The sequence below is a fragment of the Stegostoma tigrinum genome, unplaced genomic scaffold, assembly GCF_030684315.1.
Source record: "Stegostoma tigrinum isolate sSteTig4 unplaced genomic scaffold, sSteTig4.hap1 scaffold_98, whole genome shotgun sequence".
Taxonomy (NCBI): Eukaryota; Metazoa; Chordata; class Chondrichthyes; order Orectolobiformes; family Stegostomatidae; genus Stegostoma; species Stegostoma tigrinum.
The window spans coordinates 1,267,415-1,277,157 of NW_026728821.1; the positions used below are offsets into that span (position 1 = coordinate 1,267,415).

The 9,743-nt window shown below is 44.6% G+C and overlaps 1 non-coding gene across 1 annotated transcript; it reads right to left on the reverse strand.

Annotated features, from left to right (window-relative positions):
- Window positions 1-9,044: 9,044 nt before the first annotated feature.
- On the reverse strand, window positions 9,045-9,126 carry trnas-cga (transfer RNA serine (anticodon CGA)). The gene has a single exon. It is a non-coding gene; the product is annotated as a tRNA-Ser (tRNA).
- Between the last annotated feature and the right edge of the window lie 617 nt (window positions 9,127-9,743).

A 9,743-nucleotide genomic window follows, 5' to 3' on the forward strand; every position in this document is an offset into this window, starting at 1 on the left:
TGGTTCACAAATTAGTTCTGCTGCCAAGTCCATTCCTTTTTGAAAAGGGGTATAGATCCCATTTAAATAGACAATGCTAAATGTCAATCCAGGCTGGCAGCCAAACTCCATCGCCTCACCACTGACTCCATCCCTGCCCCTGGTAACTGGCAGGTAACACACTGCTTACAGTCATGGTGCAATATTTCACCCCAAGATGAGCTTCCAACCACATTACTCACCCCCACACTCATTATCACAAAGTCCACATACAATTTCAACCTCAACAGCATCTCAGTTCATCTGCTGCTGAAACTCTCATCCATTCCTTTGTTACCTCTCGACTTAACTCCCCAAACACACTCCTGGCCGGCTTCTTAATTCTACTTTCCTGAAATCTTGAAATGACCCAAAAATCTACTGCCCGTGTGTTTACTATCACCCATTTCAACATCTTCAAGTTTTGTCATCCTGTGCTCATTAACATACACATTTTCTGGGTGGCAAAGCACCAAGGTATTGTAATTCATATCCTTATTTTGAAATTTTGTCATCAAACCTCCTTCTGCAGCTACAAACCCCTCTGAGATATATCTGAAGAAGGGTCACTGGACACAAAACAATAATGCTGCTTTCTCTCCATAAGCACTGCCAGATATGCTGAGTTTTTCATCAATTTCTGTTTGTGTTACTACTTTCCAGCATCTCCAGTTCTTTTGGTTTTTCCTTCAAGACATTTGTTCTCCCTGACTTCCAACTTCCTGTGGATTTCTGGCTTTAACTCTCCCACCTTTTTCATGGCCTCAGTTTCCAAGGCCATAAGCTCTTGAATTTACTCTCTAAACATCCCTGGGTTTCAAAGTCCCTTTGTTTGTTCAGGATATTCCTTGAAACCTACTTCTTTGGCCTGTTTTGGGTCACTTGTCCTAATATGTTCATCAGTTCCTGGTAGCAGATATTGTTTTGTGACAACCCTGTGTAATATGTCAGATCATTGGATTGAGTCAAAAATCTGAAAACATTTACATTGTTCTTTTGGAAAACATCACTAATCCTTAATGATCATTTGGTAACTCCTTACCTAATATCATTGCAAGTGTGACTTCACCACACAGCCTGCAATGGTTCAGAAAGGTCAAACATCATATTCTCCAGAGGTAACTGAGGATTGGCAATAGTTACTGATATCTGTGGAGAGTGATCCAAAGTTCATGTATCAGGGTATGGTGAAGGAATGACATGGTTCAGAACTTCTTGGGTAATATAAGCTCAGAAACAGTACAGAAGAGGACTGCATTACGAATAATTTCTGAGTATGAATCGTACTGTGGGAAGACAAAGCTTCTAAACCCATAGGGTTCGATCAAAGAAATGTGGTGGAACGCTCATCTGGACGTAATCTGATAGAGTAACAGAAGCATTAAACAGACAGTTACTCACACATTATTAGAGACAGAAGGAAGGCAGAAGTGAAACAGAGCAATGTACTGAAATGGATTCAGATCCATACTAAAGGAGACACACCAGCCCGAGAGCTACAGACCATCTCACAGGTAACAGGCACAGCAATAAAACTCAACATTGTTGACGAATGGTCAAAAATACTCCACCACGTCACTGTTGACAATTTGAGATTCTCCTGTTGCACCTGCAGCTGGAAAGATATCAGAAATACTGGAGTTAGAGAAAAATCTCTCAGTTGAGGAAATCCCTACGGAAAAGGTGGCGTCACTGTGCTACTGTTGCTGCATGATGACATCACACACGGGAACACAGAGCATCTGGGTTTGTGCAAACCAGAGATCACCCACACATTGGGAAGGACGGAGGGTCGCTTAGAGGGAGCAGACCTATTCCTTTGCCAGGAAGGTTAAACATTGAAAGATTTAGGATGTCAGGGATTAATGGAAGCTGAAGGGAGATTTGGCAGAGCTGTACTGTTTACTGTTGGTTGAGGCAATGTGGGCAAAACAAGCGGTTCACATTAACTGAAAAGAAATGGATCATGGGATACAAATGTCAGATTTAGATCAACATGAAGGTTATAATAGAAAAATTACATGCAGTGAGTGGGAATGACAGGGAACTGAATACTTACACTCAAAAGGCCAATACTGCCCAGTTTCTGATTAATCGATTGATCATGCCAAATTTTGATTTGATGTTTGTTTAAAGTTTCCTGTCTGTGTTTTTTTTATATATTATGTAAAAGAAGTTTAGTAAGGCCAGTGTCAGTCTCGGTTGGAAATCAGACACACAAATTATTCCCTTTGTTTGATTTAATATTTTATATGTATGTCCTCATATGAGCCTCAGTGAAAGAAACTTCAAAAATCAATCACTATCAGTGCAGACATAAAAGTAGAATAACCGGTTCTAAACATTAACACTATTTCTCTCTCCCTAGAGGTTTTCAGTCCTACTGGGTGCTCCAACACCTCTCTTTTATTTCAGGAATTCACAACATCCCTCCTCCTGGCCGAGGATGACCAGGTATACTCGAACAGAGATTATCATACAATGTGCAGGAGGGGAGGATCCTCAGAGGAGATAGATTCATTCATAAACCAGAAAGTTTCAGGACTGAGGGAGTTGTGAAGCGATGGACCAACTGGAATGGGAGGGAGATTTGACTGGACTTATAGGCTCATAATTGGTTTAGGTAAGGGAAATAAAAGCAATAAGTTCACAGTAGTCAAGGGGAAATGGGCCATGAAATACAATTTTAAGATCTTGGATCAAATCGAGAAGGAGGATCTGATGAAGAAGCTATGTGAAAGGGCTTCTATAGCCTGGCTGCAGTAATTGTTTGTAGATAGTTTGACTGAGCGGTCAAAGTCACTGCATTTAAGCTCTAGTCTCTATCGAGTCATGGGTATGAATCTTACCGGTAACCAAAATCATGAGTGATCTACCTCAGGCAGAAACATCGAAGGAGCTGGGCAACTTCAAGTTTGCAATGTTTACATTTCTTCTGGGTAACTGTGGCTGCTTGGGCCTCTGATACGCTTGGTGCTGAAAGTGGGAAAATGGGCAACAGACTCTGAAAATAACAAGAGCTCTGGCTTCACAACGGCCCTTCAGAACTCCGCTGACACCCTGCTTTAGCGGATTTTGCATAGCTTGTTGATGCCAGTTTTTATGGCTCAACCGGTCAGCATTAGGTGGTAAACTGAAAAGTCGGGTGTTTGAGACCATCCAGGCACACAACTTTAGTTATTTTGGATCAAGCAATTTAAGTGACCACCGACCTGCATTTAACCCATGAAAAAGTTACAACAGGATTGGATTCAAAACACATCCATCAATGATTCTCTCTTCCCCAGCTCCACACAGAGTGAGACTGGGACAAGCAGCAGGGTTTGACCTCGCTCTCCAATCCCCATTGCCAGATTTTATGGGCAGAGAGATCAAGGACAGAGAGATCAAAAGATCGTACAAATGGTTTGAGTGCAGTCTCCAATAAACAATCTCTGCAGGTGATCTAAAGTGTTAAACGGTGTGAGTAAAGTGTCAACAGCTGAATAACAGGTGAAGGGATGAACTTTAATTCGATTAAATGAGGCAGAGAGATAATTACAAAAACAAACTTAAAATAAGGCCGTGCTTGGCACAAACCAAATGGCTGGAATTACGTCAGAGATAATAGGAACTGCAGATGCTGGAGAATCCGAGACAACAAGGTGTGGACCTGTATGAACACAGCAGGCCAAGCAGCATCTTAGGAGCAGGAAAGCTGACGTTTCGAGCCTCGACCCTTCATCAGAAATTTCTGATGAAGGGTCTAGGCCTGAAACGTCAGCTTTCCTGCTCCTAACATGCTGCTTGGCCTGTTGTGTTCTTCCAGCTCCACACCTTGTTATGGCTGGAATTATGTGTTAGATATAAAAATCGCCTGCTGATAGTCTAAAAAACGTAATAAATAATCCAAAACAGTACTAACTAATTAAGGTAGAGAGGTCATAACAATTTATCAAGGTGACGGTGTCGAAATAGGACAATAAGAAAGATTTTACAGAAACAGAACAGTACAGTAGGAACACGTCGCACAACATGAACTTAAGATCATGGTTGAGGCCATCTTCATGGACATGGAATTTGGCAATCAGTTTCCACTCAGTGATTCTGCTTTGTCGTGTATCTCAAAGGTCACGTTGCATGCTTACCCGAAGTTCGGAATCTTAACGTACTTTACTGCTGAAGTGTTCCCCAACTGGGAGGGAACATTCTTGTCTGGCAATTGTTGCACAGAGTCCATTCATCTGTTGTCTTAGCGCCTGCACGGTCTCACTAAAATACCATGCCCGGGGCATTCTTGCCTGCAGTGTTTGAGATCGATAATGTTGGCCGAGCCACATAAGTATCTCCCTTTACATGGTGGGTGGTGGCCCCATATCTGATGGTAGTATCCATGTCAATGATCTGACACCTTTCAGAGGTGCCAGTGACAGGGCTGTGTGGTGTTGTGGTCGATGTTGTCCTGAAGGTTGGGTAGCTTGCTGCGAACGACAGCCTGATTAAGGTTTGGCACTTGTTTGAAGGTGAGAAGTGGAGGTGTATGGATGATCTTGGCAAGGTGCTGGTCATCATCATTGACATGTTGAAGGCTCCGGAGAACACGGTGCCATCACTCCGCTCTGGGGAAGTACTTTATGATGAAGGGTACTCGATAGGTTGCATCCTGTGTCTGTCTTCTGAGGACGCCGTTGCGGTTTTTCGCCGTGGCACGTCGGAAATGGTGAGCCTCTGTCTAAAAATAAGTCTCTGTCAGTGATCAAAAAGTGTTCGATGGTGTGAGTAAAATGTTAACAGCTGAATAGCAAGGGAAGGTATGATTGATAATCCGAGCAGAGGAGAAAGGGAGATAATTACAAGAAAATAAAAAAAAATAAGATGGTGCTGGAGAAAAACCAAATGGTTTTGTTACTCCTGCGGAACATTAAAAACCATTTTCAGCACTTATTCCGGGATTTTAAATGAATATTTTTTAAAGTTATTGCCCTCATCTTTGAGCAGCCCACCTGACTGCTAACTACTCTGTCAGGCGCTGAATTAATCTGGGAAATTGCTTCAATAAATCCAGTCGTTTCTGTTACAGATCGTAAGGAATTCTCATTTGGCTGACGAGACACAGTCAACACTTTGTCTGTTCTGCGTGCAGGGTCTCAGCGAAGATCTGAAGAGACTTTGTACAACTGGAGGTTTCACTGTTTTAAGAAACTGTTGCCAATTTTACTGCTCACATCGGTCAGTGCATTGGAAGCCTGCAGAGCCGGCAACTGATCGAATCGTGGGGAGCTGGTTACATTACAACTACATTTAAACTCTCTTCCAAATGAGAAAGGCCTCAAATATTCATCACAGTTTCAAGGAAACTATAAATGACATATGGAGTAATGAATTGAATTATTGGTGATGTTTAATCCGTCTGTTAGGATTACAGAACAAAAGAAAATTGCTGATGGTTCAAATCTGAAAGACGAAAAGTAAATGTGAGCGACACCCAGCAGGGCAGAGTCTAATCTATCGGCACAGAATCTCTCCGCCCTCAGAGACTGGGGTTAGAATCTTTAGAGCAGAATAGACTGAGGAATGGTCACCGCACCTGAAAAGTTAACAGGCTTTTTATTCACAGATGCTGCCAGACCTGCTGAGCTTTTCCAGCAAATTCTGATTTTGTTATACACTGAGGGCTGGGGAAGAGGGGAGGGTGGGAGGACATGATTGTGATTAATACATTTATGAGGGAAATAGACAGAGTAAACAAGAATGAAACTTTCTGCTTGGTGGTGGAATCAGTATCAGGTTGAGGGTGGCAAGGATTAATGATTAGAGGCAGGCAGTTGAGATGAGATGTGAGGACTTTTTTTCACTCAGATAGTGGGAATCTGAAACTCACTGCCTGGAAATATGGGAGAGGAGGAAACCATCATAGCATTCCAATCTCGTTAGATGTGTAAAATAAACACTGAAAGAACTGCAGATGTCAAAGTTCTGCAGGTCTGGCAGCATCTATGAAGAGAAATCAGTGTTAACTTTTCATGTCAAGTTTCCCTTCCTTAGATCAATTCTCTCCGCAGATGGTGAGAGACGTGCACAGCTTTGTCGGCAATTTCCATTTACGTTGGTGCCATTTCGGACACGTCTCTGGGCAAAGAGCTGGTAATGACACTTGTATAGTTATTTGACTAGCACTGATTCGATGGGCCAAAGCATCTTTTTCTCTGCAGTGGACTCTGAAACTGGGTGAATGGTTCAGGTTGGTGAGCAAGGGCACGGGGAGAGGTGGGGAGGGGAAGTGAACAAAGGAATGTGCAGGTGAAGGTTGGGAGAATTTCACTGACAAAAGTTTTCATGTTGTGAAATCAAGGGGAGTGGTGATGGAGAAGTAGAGACGATAGAAATGTCTGATATAACAAGGTGCGGAGCTGGGTGAACACAGCACGCCAGGCGACATCAGAGGAGCAGGAAAATTGACGTTTCAGGTCTGAACACTTCTTAAGAAATGGGGGAGGGAGAGGGGTCTCTGAAAGAGAGTGGGCAGTGATAGAAGGTAGGTAGTGGAATGGACCGGCTGGGAGAGAAGATGGACAGGTTAAGGAGGCAGGTATGAAGCTCGTCGAGGTGAGTGTCAGAAGGAAGTGGGGATGTGGGTTGGTCAGTGAGGAGGGAGGAGCGAATAGGTGGGAGAGAGCATGGACAGACCAAGGAAGCAGGGTTGAGGGGGTACTGTTCTTGGGGTGTGGTCAGGGTTGGGGAGATTTTGAAGCTTGTGAAGTCCACATTAAGACCACTGGGCTACAGTGTTTCCAAGCAGAATATGAAGTGTTGTTCCTTCAACCTTCGGGTGGCATCGTTGTGACACTGGAGGAGGCCCGGGATGGTCATGTCGCCAAGGGAGTGGGAGGAGGCTTTGAAGTGGTTCGCGACTGGGAGGTTTTTTTGCCATGAACACAGTGTAGTTGCTCCACAAAGTGGTTGCTGAGTTTCTGCTTGGTCTCCCTGATGCAGAGGAGGCCACATCGGGAACAGCGGATACAATATACCACATTAGCAGATGTGCAGGTGAACATCTGTTTAGCGTGGAAGGTTTTCTTGTGGCCTGGGATGGATGTGAGGAGGGAGGTGTATGGTAAAGTGTAGCACCTCCTGCGGTGGCAGGGACAGGTACCGGGTGAGGTGGGGCTAGTGGGGAGTGTGGAGTGGACGAGGAAGTCGTGGAGACAGTGGTCCCTCTGGAAGGCACATGACGGTGGGGAGGGAAATATATCCTTGGTAGTGAGGTCAGATTGCGGGTGGCGGAGAATGATGCGTTGAATTCAGAGGTTAATGGGGTGATACGTGAGGACAAAGGGAATTATGTCTTTGCTTTTATTGTGGGCAAGCGGTGTGAGGCCTGAGGTGTGGGAAACACTAGAGATGCCATTCAACCACTGTTTGGGGGGGATGTGGTAATTGCGGCCCTTGAAAAACAAGGACATCTGAGATGTCTGGGAGTAGAAAATCTCATCTTGGGAGCGGTAGAGGAATTGGGAATAGGGGATCACATTCTTGCAGGAAAATGGGTGAGAGGAGGTGTAGTCTCGGCAGCTGTGGGAGTCGGTGGGCTTGAAATAGATATTAGTTTCCAGGTGGCTCCCGGAGATGGAGATAGAGTGGTCCAGGAAGGAGAGAAAGGTATCAGAGATGGTCCAGGTGAACTTAAGTTTGGGGGTGGAAGGTGTTAGTAAAGTGGATGACCTACTCGAGCTCCTCGTGGGAGCACGAGGCGGCACTGATACAGGCATCGAAGTAACAGAGGAAGAGGTGAGGGATGAGGCCAGTGCAGCTGTGGGATAGGGACTGTTCCACATTTCCTACAAAGAGGCAGGTATAGCTTGTGTCACTATGGCCACTCCTTTCATCCATAGGAAGTGGGAGGAGTTGAAGGAGAAGCTGTTAAGATTAAGGATGAGTTTGGTTACATGGATATAGGAGTCAGTAAAGGAGGATTAGTCTGGCCTGCGGGATAGGAAGAAGCAGAGGACGTTTAGACCATCTGCATGGAGAATGCAAATATACAGGGATTGGACGTCTATGGCAAAGATGAGGTGTAGAAGGCCAAGGAATCGGACGCTTTGGAGGAGGTGGAGGGCGTGGGTGGTGTCCCGGACGTAGGTGGGGAGCACCTGGACTGGGGGGAGGAAATAGAGTTGAGATAAGTGGAGATAAGTTTGATGGGGCAGGAGCAGGGACGATGGGTCAACCAAGTCAGTAAGGTTTGTGGATTTTGGGAAGGAGATAGAAACGGGCGATGTGGGGTTGGAGAACGATGAGGTTGGAGGCTGTTGGTGGGAGGTCACCTGAGGTGATGATGTTTTGGATGGTCTGCGAGATGATGATTTGGTGGTCAGAGTGGGGTTCTGATCAAGGGGACGGTAGGGGGAGGTGGTAGAGAGCTGACACATGGCTTATATTTAAGTTATCCTTATAGGAGAAATATACATAGAATACTTGTACACAGAGCAACAAATGTGCCCGAGAATATCAGAGTCAATGTGTGAGCCTCTTCAAGAAGGGCAAGGTGCCTGACTGTCTTTGTTCAGTTGGACAGATTCACGCTTCATTCTCCCCTCCCTTCTAAAGGTTCATAATGCTGAGACTAGGTTTTTTTTTCATTCCCAGCAACTGCAGTGATTCGGTCGGTGGGGTTGGTCAATTGACACATGCCATGAGCAGCTTGTCGACTATTTTACCTTCCCGTCCTGTTTGCTGCTCTCAGTGAGGCCTTGAAAGGATTTTCATTGCTGCAAATCAAGAATGCAAAGCTCATTTCGCTTTCAACGCCACGAGAAAGTTTGGTTTGGAGCTCCAGCACATGGCTCACAGCCTCACCGCCTCACTATGGTTGCCCCTGCAAATGTATATCCTAAAACATGTCAGCTTTTGTGAAGGTTTGTGCTTGTTCTATCATGACAGGTAGTGAGTTGCCTTTTCCCTTCTTTGCAATCTCAGTGAAAAGTTCTGCTGTCCTTGCTTTGACTCCTGACATAAACAGCCTTTGAATTTTTTTCTCCGTTTTCACCCGTAGTCAGGAGGATTTGAACCAGCGCAGGAATAACCCAATGGATTTCGAGTCCATCACCTTAACCACTCGGCCATGACTACTGCAAGACAAGCTATGCTATTTATCTTTTGAGGTGGCTTTCCGAGGCCAGTCGCGCTGTGGATGAATTATTTCTGGGTTTGCTTGAATCCAATCACTTCACAGATTTTCAAAGTGTTAAATTTGGTACATGGTGATGCAGGTTGTTTCATCCCAATGCATAAAATAAATGTTCATTTACCGGCAAACATATAAATTGCAGGGAAACAAAAAAGCTCAGCAGATCTGGGAACATCTGTGGGCAGAGAATTTGAATCAAAGGTTCAGAACTTCTTCAGAACTCTGTTTTCTCCTTTCAGTCATGCAGTTTCTGTTTTTGTTTCAGATTCCAAACATTTCCCAGGTCTTTATCGCAGCTGTTAAAGCAACATCGAAATACCTTTGTGGTCACTCACCGGACAAGATTTCCATTTGGGCAACATTTTCCTGACTACATTAAAACCCATAGCTGTACAGTCAAAAGGGAACTGGTAGAGTGAGAACAGCACTTGTTCCCTCCGCAGTGGCTTCAAAGCGACAATTTCACATTTCACCCTCAAAAGCAACAGCCAATTGCACCGCAGAAAATGGCGAGCTCTTGCAGCAGCCCTTAAACTGAGCTTGTGGTGAATTCAAACTT